Genomic DNA, 12,779 nt, shown 5'->3' with positions numbered 1-12,779 from the left:
TAATCTTATGTAGAATAATGTAGTAAAAAATTAAAGCCATGGAAATTCAAATTAGAAATATTGCATAGATGTTGAATTGTGCAGGTGGTCATCCAAAGGGACAAATTTCTGAAGGCAGTGGTGGACTTTCAGTCTTTTGAATTTTTTCAGCTAAACTCAGATATCTACCTGGAAGATATGTTTTTGAAAAGACAGTTTATTGCACTCAAGAGGGAGTTAGCTGAGGGAAATGTAATGGCTTGTGATTACAGGACATCTGACTAGGTCACTTAACAGTCCCTGAAAGCTTTACGCTTTATGACTCTATTCATTCCTGTTAGGTTGTACAGAGATGCGTAAACCCATTTCAGAAAAAAAGAGACAAGTCTGAAATATTTTCCCTTAATTTTTTTCTACTATTTAAAACATGGGACCTGGAATTGTAATGGACCACTATGTTCGTTGATTCCAGTATCCATTTTTGATGTGCCACAGTATTTTATAATCATTTTGGAAACAGCCCCAAGTGCAGGACAGCCAGGGGATCAGGCCCAGCTGGCATGAGTTCATGAAAGGCAGGTCCTGCCTGACCAACCTGATCTCCTTCTATGACCAGGTGACCTGCCTAGTGGGTGAGGGAAAGGCTGTGGATGTTGTCTATCTGGACTTTAGTAAAGCCTTTGACACTGTCTCCCATAGCATCCTCCTAGAAAAGCTAGTGGCTCATGGCTTAGAAGCTGGCTGCTCATGGCTTGGACAGGTGTACTCTTCACTGGGTAAGAAACTGGCTGGATGGCTGAGCCCAGAGAGTTGTGGTGAATGGAGCTAAATCGAGTTGATGGCTGATCATAAGTGGTGTTCCCCAGGGCTCAGTTTTGGGGCCAGTTCTCTTTAGTATTTTTATCAATGATCTGGATGAGGGGATTGAGTGCACACTCAGTAAGTTTGCAGATGACACCAGGTTGGGCAGGAGTGTTGACCTGCTTGAAGGTAGGAAGGCTCTACAGAGGGACCTGGACAGGCTGGATGGATGGGTCGAGGTCAACTGTACAAGGTTTAATAAGGCCAAGTGCTGGGTCCTGCACTTTTTTCACAAGAACCTCATGCAACACTACAGGCTTGGGGAAGGGTGGCTGGAAAACTGCCAGGCAGAAAAGGACCTGTGGGTGCTGGTCAACAGCCAGCTGAACATAAGCCAGCAGTGTGCCCAGGTCGCCAAGAAAGCCAACAGCATCCTGGCTTGTATCAGAAATAGTATGGCCAGCAGGAGTACGGAAGTGATCGTGCCCCCGCACTCGGCACTGGTGAGGCCGAACCTCGAGTACTGTGTTCAGTTTTGGGCCCCTCACTACACAGAGGACATTGAGTTGTTGGAGCGTTTCCAGAGAAGGGCAACAAAGCTGGTGAAGGGTCTGGAGAACAAGTCTTATGAGAAGCAGCTGAGGGAACTGGGATTGTTTAGCCTGGAGAAGAGGAGGCTGAGGGGAGTCCTTCTCACTCTCTACAGCTACCTGAAAGGAGGTTGTAGTGAGGTGGGTGTTGGTCTCTTCTCCCAAGTTACTGGCAATAGGATGAGAGGAAATGGCTTCAAGCTGCATGAGGGGAGGTTTAGATTGGGTATATGGAAAAATGCCTTTACTGAAAGAGTGGTCAGGCATTGGAACAGGCTGCCCAGAGAGGTGGTGGAGTTGCCATCCCTGGATGTGTTCAAAAAACTTGTAGACGTGGCACTTCAGAGCATGGTTTAGGAGGCATGGTGGTGTTGGGCTGATGGATGGACTTGATGATCCTAGAGGTCTTTTCCAACCTTAATGATTCAATTATTCTATTTGTACTCATAAGCTGTTTCAGAGCCTCACTGCTTTGCTGACTGAATTTCCAATCCTGATCTATTCATGGCTAGCTTACACCTATTCATTCTCTTGACAGTATTGTCCTTCAGCTTGTGCTCCTGATGTATGTGAACATATTTATGTAGAACACTCATTGTATCTGTTCACTTTTCAGCTGCATTGGTGGAATTGCCATTTTTTTTGTCTTTTCTGATAACACATGCCTCTCTTCTCCTATTTACCTCAGCAGTCCTTCTCCACATTTGTTTCAGTCTGAGCTCATGAGTGTTGAAGGATGTCTGTATTGTTTGCTGTATTTTATTCCCTTTTTTCTTCTCCACCACTGCTCTCCTGTTCCTTTTTCATCTTTCACTATTCTCTGGTCCATGATTCGACCTATTTTTCATTCTTCTCTTGCTTTTGTTCACTTCTTTCCTTTTTATCCATCCACTCTGCTCTGGTTCCTTTTCCATTCTATCAACTTGAAGTTTTAGAAGTGCCACTCCAGATTAAATCAAAGTCTAAAATCAGGTTAGCCTCCTATCCCCAACAGTGGCCAGTGGCCATAAATACATAGGTAAAAATATTTTGTTATACTTCTGTGGAAATTCTCCTAGTCTCTGATAAATTATGATTCCTGCGTTAGAGATGTCTTTGTGTTTCATAATACAATCAACTTTTCTCCAACAAATCAGCCAGCCATTTACTGAATTACTGTCAGCTTTACCACAACATTCAGCAGCAAAGTGATTCCAGGGTTTAGCTATATATTTCTTTACATTACTTTTGAATCTAGTTGTGTTTGGTATCACCTTGTTCTTATATTGGAAGAGACAGTAAAGAACTGTTCATAATCCTGCTCTCTTTACCAAACTGAAGAGTAGTAGTCTATTTAATTTGATTTTTGTGCTGAAGTTATTTCTGTTGCTGGCTACCCTTCTCATTCTCTCCTGTTTTCTAATTCTACTTGTCTTTCTTCAGAAGGAGGTACTGCAGCTATATAGAGTACTCCAAGAACAGGTACACATTTCCTGTGTACATTGAGATTATAATGTTTTCAGCTTTATTTTATTTTATCCCTGGAGTTCCCTGATAGTCTGTTTTCTTTTCTGGAGAACTTTGAAGACCTTTTCGTCAGTGGTATTAATCAGCACTCAGAACATGCAGAGTAAATCACTCTGCGTATAATGTTAGAGTTGTTTGGTTCTCTCTGTCATTTTATACCCATTTTACGCTGAATGTCTTTCACTCTTCTGTACCAGTCAGTCTCAGAAGGCCATCCTTTACATTCAGTCATTGTCTTCAATATCCCAAATACTTTTGAGATATCAACTCTGTCACCTCAATATCCATCAAGACTTTCCACATCTTTTATGAATATGTTGTGCAGGTTGCAATCGACTTGCACCTTCCATATATGCAGAAAACTGATCATTAATTCCAACCTTTTAATCGTTATTCGGTCATGTGAAGGACTTGCTTCTTAACCTATCATAGAATAATTTCTTGAAGAGCATTTGATGATTGACCTTGTTGAATATCTTTTGAAAGCTTACATAGACTTTATGAACAGGATGTCTATCCTCTCTAACACTTTATATGGTTTTTTTTAGAGATATATGATACACAATGGAACTCTACAAAGGTTTTCTTGACTTCCCCAGTGCCTGACAACTATCTATGACTTCTCTAATTCTGTTTTTTTTTTTAATCAAGAATGCCACTGATTTTTCTGTTAAAACATCAGATGTATTGGTCTGTAGTTATCAGATCCACTAATATAATTAAAAATTAGCACTGTATTCTGGTTTTCTGGTAGTTTTATGTGAGAGGCTACAAATCTGAGTTACTAGTTCAGCTACTTCACCCTACAGTTTCTTAGGAACGTCTGGGTGAAAATTATCTTGTGCCAGTGATTTGATATTACTGACATTTTAAATTTAAAATTTATTCTTCCATGACATCTCCCATGCCCACTCTCTAATGCCAATCTTAACATCAACCTCTAGCCCCTAGCACAAGGCCCAAGCCCTATTACAAACTCCAGCCACTAACTCCATTACAAACCCTATCCTAAGTAACACTCAACCCATAACTAAAACCCTAAATTCCTAATCCCAGATGAAAGCCAAACCCTAACCTCTAAACGCTATACCCTACTGCATGCTATAACCCCAAAGCCCTAAGTCTAAATTGAGGAATAACAGGGTTAGGGTCAGTGTAAGAGTTTAGGTTTGGTTTTGTGTTTGTGTTTAATGATGAGGATTTGATTTAGTGTTGGGGCAAGGGTAACAGGATATAACTAAAGATTATTGCCAGGTTTAGTATTAGGGATTGCAGTTCTGATTGTGGGTTTCAGCAGAATAGAACTAGGGTTCAAGTTAGGATTAAATTTAGGAATTATGGCTATGCATGCGGCCACTGATTTGGGTTATGGTTTGGCTTTATGTTTAGGGTTCAGGAACAGGGTTTGAGTTAGGGGCATTTATGGTTGGAGCCACAGTTTACTGTTAGTGTTCAGATTTAGATTTTGGGCTAGAGTTCAGTGACTGGGTTCTGGTTAGGATTTGGGTTTGGCTTTAGCATTATGGTTGGGTTTATGGTTAGAGATAACTTTTAAGGTTAGTGTTTAGGATTAGGATAAGTCTGTTATGGTTTAGGTTTAGATTTTGTGTTTTAGAGTGCAGTTAGGCTTAGATTGATGTGTAGGATTAGAGTTAGGTTTAAAATTTGGGTTAGATTTAGAGTTTGGGTTAGGGTTATGTTTGGTTTCAGGATAGGGTTAGGGTTAAGGAATAGGGTTGCTGTTTGGTTTTGGTCAAGCATTAGGGTTTATTACTAGTCTTATGTCTTTAGGGGTTGTTATACTTAGAGAGATTACATTTTTAGTGTTTGTTTGGATCCCACCAGTTTTTATCAAGGCTATACTGAGTTTGAATTATTCTGTTTCTGGATCATCATATATTTGTAGCCAAATAGGCAGTTAAAAATATTCTTATGGATAAGGAAGTCAGATATATGCCATGTGGTTTAGATGAGAAATTATCTCAAGTATGCACCCAGGTGCTGTAAACGTTTTTGACTATATCTTCCACTAGGGACAATTAATGAAAATTTTCGTCAAAACAGCAATAACACTTTTGGGGGTACTGTGTGTTAAAGAGCTGATGGTGTGATAAAAGCAGCATCAGCTGAGGCAGAACACAATCAGAAATGCAAGTGGATGGCAAGGACCCAAACAGACTGTGTGAAGTTCAATCAAGATATTATTCAGCCTGCAGAAATCTAAGTTAATCACATGAAATCCCTTCTGTCTTCAGAAGGATGACAGCAAAATTGAAATAATGACCAACATAAACCATCCACCACTAACATAAGCAACAAGAACATAACATTTCAGTAGACACTTGGATTGATTAGAATTTTTATGTGGTACATCTTTTAGACAAAGCCTGGACTGCTTTACAGAATGGATTTTTTGTAGCAATAGGCTTAGATAGCAGTCACAAAAAATGCAGCAACAAGCACAAGCAAGCCTCCTAATTAGTCAGGATATATGTTTCCAGAAACCTAGTCATCATTCAGACACAAGGATCCTGGAAAGGATTAGGAATTTACCTACTGTAAGATCAAGGTCCTGTTTCATGTATATCCTGACCTTTCATGTCACCCAAATTATTACAAGGAATACTAGCTATTGCATTTGCAATAGGCTTTTTTTCCTGTATGAATGTAAAAGAGCAGAATGCAGAACTGTCACTTAGCAGGCATTGCTGTGACCCTCTAAACCTCTAACAACTTTACTGAGCTTCAGGCAAAACACAAGAAATGCTATGATTTGACAGTCACCCACAACTGGACACCATTTCACCTTCAGATTTGCAAGGCATGGAAATAACACACTATGATATACAGAAGAAATGCTAAAAGTCAAGAATCAAAGTGGAGAATAAGCCACAGTTTGTGGTAGCCTTACATGTTTTGCACAAATATTCTTATTAATGCAAAGCACCACCTAAAAATTGCCTGGCAAATATATCAGAATAAACACATATGAGACAGCAACCTTTGTGGTGTTATATGAACCTCTGGAATTGATGATAATACCTTCTGAGAATGTAGATTGTAAACTATTTTTGGATGCTGATACCATAGCACACTTGGCCTGCCTACACACAGAGTCTGAAACAGTGGTGATGAATTGATCCAGTGGATTAGGACCTCTGGTCCACACGGACCTGTTTGACCTTTCTCCATATATATTAAATATAAATGAGCAAACTGTATTTTATTTAAGACATTGTTTCACAGGAAAGATTTAAGAATGAAGAATTATTAATGCTGTTTAATTACTTACTATTAGTTAATTAATAGTTAAATTTAATTGTTAGCTCACCAGGGAATCTCTGGTTGGAATGGCTCTTTCATACAGTGCAACAGCTTTTTTAGGGTCTGGAATGCAAAAATACCTTCACAGGCCATAGTAATTCTGTGGCTTGTAAGCAGTGCTCTGGTTCAGCTTGGTGTTCATGACATTACTCTGTGATCCCAATGTACTGACACAGCAGGTGTCGCTCACAGCTTAACCCCACATGATTGTGGGGAACACTCCCTTTTTCTTCTTTTATTCACTTCTGAAATTGAGACGATATTTCTGAAACAGCTGATGTATCTCCCAGGTACTGAGTTCTGATAATCAGTACTTGCTTATGCTGCTCAATACAATACAAAGTAAAAATCTACAGAAGTAACACTGGTTCAAACTACATACGTGGAAGGCAATATTGCATTTTCAGGGCTACTGCTCTGGGCAGCCCCATAAGTCCTATGCTTTCCCTGAGCTAATAGGCTTTCCCTTGTGCCAAAGGCACTGTCCTTGTGCTGTGCTTCCTGCAGTGTTATGCCATTGATCCTTCCCATAGATACACCCTTACAGCTTGTAGGGTGTGCTGAGAATCAAAGATAAAGATATTCTGTTTTCTATTGACACATACAAACTTTTGAGGTGGAGGAGGCCTGCTTTCACACTGGCTTCCACAGATATTCTGCTAACATTAACGGAATACAAGCAATTCTAAAATTACCAAATTCCAGGAAACTTTCTTAGACTGACATTCACCTGACTGAATGTAGACTTTTGCAACATTGAAATGTACATTGCAATAATGTGGTTGTAGATGCTGCACTGTAGATATCTAATGTACTGTTAGTTGCCTAGGCTCCTTTTATCTCTGGGTAGAGAAAGAGGGAATCTCAGAGTTAGATTCTTCTTATCTGAATGTGGGTATCTAATAAAGATCAGATAGTTCTGAAAATCTGTCCAAAGTTACAGCAGATGAATCTCAGCCCTAATGTTCCCAGGATATTAATTTATACCGTACATGATTTGATTTTATAAAGAATGGTATTACTGGCCTTATTTTATCATAATTTAAATTTCCATGGCTTTGTGGCATCTTGTAGTTTTCCCTGTATTAAACTGTGTGAAACACCGTAAAAATGGTTTCAAGTCAAATGTGATTTTTTAGTGTGCTGCTCTTTTCCTGTTGAGCGTATTACTAAAAGAAAACCAAAAGCATCTTTCAAGTGCAGATAGATGCAGTTGCAGTTCATATTTCCCTTTCTTTGGATAATGTGTTATACATTACAAAGGCCAACATTTATCATGTGTTTCTGTCTACGTGTTATCTTCCACCTATTTGTATATGATATTAATCATATCATATTAACTTTATGATATTAATGTTTATGATTTTATTCTTTTCCTAACAAAAAAAAAAGCAATCCACTTCATGCTGATTTACAGCTGGTTTTCTGTGTCAGTAGACAAAATTTCCACAGTCATTTTCCAAGAAGCATGCCCCTTCCGATTTATTACAGGTTCACTGTCCCAGGAAGTTTTTGTGCCATTATGTAAGGTACATATCCTACCCTATTTTAGCTGTAATCTTGCACAAACCTTATCACCATAAATATGAGCCCTAAGGACATTTTTTCAAGTCACTGGTCTGGTAAGATTTTACTTGGAACTTTAGGACAGAGACCTCAAGGGATGACAGCCAATTACACTGCAATTGTCCAAGATTAGTTACTATACCCATGGTAAATTTTGTAAGCATATGTTTTCCTGGATTAGAATCTGTAAGTTTTTCTGCCTCGGTGAAATCTAATTTTCTATTTCATTTCCATAGTGAAGAAAGCGTCTCTTTCCAGTTTACCTGTGTGAATGTCAAGCTAATTCTAAGGTAATTATTTTCAGGTACACTTAATTCATCTTGTATTTCTACTGGCCTAGATCAATGCTTTAATCAAAGCTTCAATGGTTTCAAAGTTTTTCTTGTTGTAGCTGGATGATGTGAAAGAGAGTTGACAGCTTATAACTCCTGTGCATTGGCAGTTCAGAAGTTAGTACGTATTCCCTCTTCTCCCACATCAGCCATGTGTGAACTTGCTACTGGTAAAAGGGAAATTTTTTCTATGTTATTAACCTGAAAGGGGATATGAGTAACTGTTGGATGGATTCAGCACTCATTAGCATGCACTGTAGCTGCTGGGCTGCAAACCTATTTCAGCAGCCTGGCTTGGGCAGGAAAAGAAAAGGGCACTTATGCCCTATTATTTATGTTTTTCCCTTATATCTGGGGTCCAGATTTACCCCTAGTGAATCCATCAGTAATAATTAGCATGATGCCAGTGGAAGGATAACATGGCCACGTATATGGCCTTTTGTTTCCAAAGTGTTTGTATTTCTCTAAGGTAAGAAATTTCATATACAATGGTCATACACATTTAACACTTCCTGGTTTAATCTCCTATCTGAACTGCTTGCAAATGGAAGTTACTTAATGTAAATATCAGTTAAGATGCTGTCATTATATTTGCACCAACACTACAAAGTCAGCTCATGGTGAGAAAGTTGTTTCTGGAATTTTTATTCTTTGCTCAGGATCAATGTTCCTTCACACCATATCTCTCTAACTGTGCTGTTTTTTTTTTTTCTCAACTAATTACTAAAGGCGGTCAAATCACTCATGAGGAATAAACTATTCAAGGAGGCTAGCCTCTGTTTGCGTTTTTAAATGCAGACATGCTTTGTAAGTGCACAATATATGACTTACTATCTTTTCATGGAGTGCTTGTAACTTGTCCTCCTAAACTAGTAATTTTCTTAAGTGTGCACTGGAGCTTTTTGCTCTGCCTGCACAGGTTAAGCTTTCGAAAACAGGAGCAAGTAGCATGTAAAGAAACATTGCTGTTACAGTTGTGTCTTTCAGAGAGAGCTATACGCTGAAGATTCTGAAAAATCAGGAGCTCCTCAGTTATTTCGATAAGTGGATGAACCATTATTTAAATGAGCAGCAACTAGTTAAATCATAGTATCACGCAGTTTTTCTGTTCACTCACATTTAGCAACCTTTCCGTATGTCACTGATGCGGCTGTAAAGATGTAGACATTTTGAACAAGCAGGATATAATGCTTTTTAAAGAGTATCACACATTTCCTTTGGCTTACAGCCATTAAAAAACTACCATAGAAGCCAGACACATGGCCAAAACTGTATGGTGCCTCTAGACTCCTTTTGTGTTAACCAAGGGCACACCCCCTCACCCTACTTAGTCTACATACCTCATTTAGGGTAAGGTAAATTGCCACTGGCGTTAAGGCTGTCTCCACTGACTGTGAAAACTTCCCAGATGATAAACTGAACAGTGAATGCTTTTTGACAGATAAAATTGGGCAAGACGAATCCCATGTCGTGCCCCAAGAAACTCACAACAGACATTTGTTTTACAGGGCTCCTGTGGCTTCACGGCCTCTCTAGCAATCCTGCCTGGTGCTCACTGTTAGGAGGAATTATCTTTTTGTAACGCACAACTTGCTTCTCCCTTGTAATGTTAGACTCTTATTATGTTCAACTAGTCACATGGGCATAGGGGCTTGTCGTGATTTAGCCCCAGCTGGCAACCAAGCACCATGCAGCCACTCTCTCACTCTCCCCTGGCGGGATGGGGGAGAGAATCGGAAGAGTAAAAGTGAGGTAACTCATGGTTTGAAATAAAGGCAGTTTAACAGGTAAAGCAAAAGCTGCGCGCGGAAGCAAAGCTAAACAAGGCATTCATTCACTACATCCCATGGGCAGGCAGGTGCTCAGCCATCTCCAGGAAAGCAGGGCTCCATCACACATAACGATTACTTGGGAAGGCAAGTGCCATCACTCCCAATGTCCCCGCCTTCCTTCTTCTTCCCCAGCTTTATATACTGAGCATGACGTCACATGGTGTGGGATATCCCTTGGGTCAGTTGGGGTCAGCTGTCCCGGCTGTGTCCCCTCCCAGCTCCTTGTGCACCCGGCAGAGCCTGGGGAGCTGAAAAAGTCCTTGACCAGTGTAAGTGCTACTTAGCAACAACTAAAATATCTCTACATTATCACCACAGTTTCCAGCAAAAATCCAAAACATAGTCTCATACTAGCTATTATGAAGAAATTTAACTCTGTCCCAGCTGAAACCAGGACAGGGCTGTTATTTCCTTCTGTTTAGCAACTGCTTTTTATACATTTGCAAACTGTTGTCCTTTTTCCCTCTGTCTTTTCTTCATCAGGAAGATAAACAAAGCCAGTTCTAGATTTCATTCTGATTGGTCTCCCTCTTTCTCAACTTTATGAAGACCTTCTAGGAAAAATCAGCACTGCAACATGAACATTGCTCTGCCTAAAGCCTTACCAAGTAGAGCAGGAGAACCGCTTACTGTTCTTGCATCTTGTACTCATATTTGCACATTGTCCTCTTGCACAACAGGAACTGACTGGCTTTTTGGTATAATAACCTTCAGATCCTTTTGTTCTGTTCTGTACCATGTATATGTGCAGTTGTTTAATCATATCTAGATGAAATTTAATTACATTTTTTTCAACCTGTTTTTCAATTTCATCAAAATCACCTGTTCCTCCAGTGCTCATTCAGTTCTCTCTACTTTGGTATTGCTTACAGATTGCTGCTGTACTCTCTGTGGAGCTGAGCAGCGTGCAAAGCTACCTGCCTGGGCAGACTAAACAGTAATCGCTGTTCAAACAGCAAAAAATCTGTTCATTTCCCAGTTTCTCTAGCAGAAACAATTTTTAGTTATTCTGTGCTCTGCCTGATGGATTGGCCTATTCAGTTTCAAGCTCTTTCACATCTTTCAAATCAAGACTGACATCTGTTCCTTCTATGTGATCTTTTGTTACGACTTGGGATTCAAAGTTTATCTGAAAATTCTAACCTTTTTACAGGGGAAAACGGATTTCTGGACCACTCTAAAATGTGTTAGCAAGCCTGGAAGGCAAATAAATAAGAAGAGGCAAATGTTTGCAGAAGACAGGATGTTATTTAGTCTAAGGCAGATAGAGGCATTTCAGACACCCTAAGATAGCAGGTGGGGTAAGCAGGAAATGTGACATCAGGCTGGATTCATTGTTGACAAATATAAGTACCAGAGGAATATTGACCACCAAATGTATTCCTGGACCCTAAATTAACTGTAACAAGTGGAAAGAGCTGTGGGTTGCTATAGGCAGCAAATAAAAACTCTTAGCTCAGTGCAAAAACAAGGACAGAATATGAGGAAGAATAAAGAGAGGAGTAAACTCATAAAGCTTAAAACAACATAGAACTATTAGGTACTTTGGCAGAATAATTGCAGATTCTTCCCTGTAGCAACATGATTTCCCAAAAAAGGGTCCGAGATTAATAACAAATCTAATCAGAAAAAGAAATATTGAAAGCATTCACTCTTTTTCACAAATCAGGAAGGGGGAGTAATTCACATGATGTGATCACTACATATTTAAAGCTGATGAACAAAATTCGTTATAACTCTGAATCTTATTATTTTATACAATAATTTAGTCCAAAAGTTTGCAAAGAACATTCATTGACCTTTTTGATAAGAATATATGTGGTGGAAAAAGGCTGAAATATATATAAAATTTTGTTTATAATTCTACTGTCTCAGGACACAAATGCAAACTACATTAAGAGGAACTTTCCCATCCTTTTAAAAATGTATCAAAAGTGAATGAAGAAGAGTGGACAAAACTCAGAAAACTTTACAAGCAAAAAGAGTTTGCCCCAACATTAACGAGTGCAAGATATCGTAGTCTGGACCAGCAACTTACTACACACAATTACTAGTGTTTTCGCTGCTATAAATCAAATTTCTGGAAGGCTCTATAGCAATGTATTTCTTGTCTTATATAAAAACACTGCAATCAGTCAGTATTTCTATAGGAATCTTTGGGAGGGAAAAGGAGGAGGCTCAAAGCGGTATTTGGAGAGACACCGGCAGATCTGAGCCAGGGCTGAACTGAACACTGTGCATGTGAGGTAGTAGGAATGACAGTACAAAGGTGTCCACTAAGGCAGAGGCAGGCAATAATCACCTGAAGCCTCTCACTGGTTCCAGCTGGCACTGCTCTCTAGAAACTGACACATCCAAACCCACCCACAGCTTGAGACAAGATTAGGAGGCTACAAGCATTTCCATCACTGGCACCAGGGAGGAAAGAGCATACAGAAGTCTCTGCAAAGGAGAAAAGAACAAACACTGAAGTACTGCTCACTCTGATACTACAAAAGTCTTTACCATAGCTCTATCAGTGTTCATGCATGCATGTTCTTGACAATACATCTGTCACTCCCGAAAGCATCTAGATTTCTGTGCTGCCAAAGTTTGGTATAGACATAAATCTCCACTTAAAATAATCGTTGTCTGACTAAGGCTCAGGGGACCCAGAATTGATCTGTATGGAACAGAGAGGAGCTTTTCCTCCTCACTTCTTAACAAGCTGCATCAGGCTCACGAGGCTCTTAGATTATGTGCTGAAGCTTGTACAAGTTTGTGCAGTTCATTAGAGGACTCTGAGTGACACTTGACACTGCTTCTGTTTCATTGCCATCTCCAACCCCCAAACTCTTCAGCTGGAGAAG

Source organism: Phalacrocorax aristotelis, chromosome 2, assembly GCF_949628215.1.
Source record: "Phalacrocorax aristotelis chromosome 2, bGulAri2.1, whole genome shotgun sequence".
NCBI lineage: Eukaryota > Metazoa > Chordata > Aves > Suliformes > Phalacrocoracidae > Phalacrocorax > Phalacrocorax aristotelis.
This window is presented reverse-complemented; position numbering follows the sequence as displayed.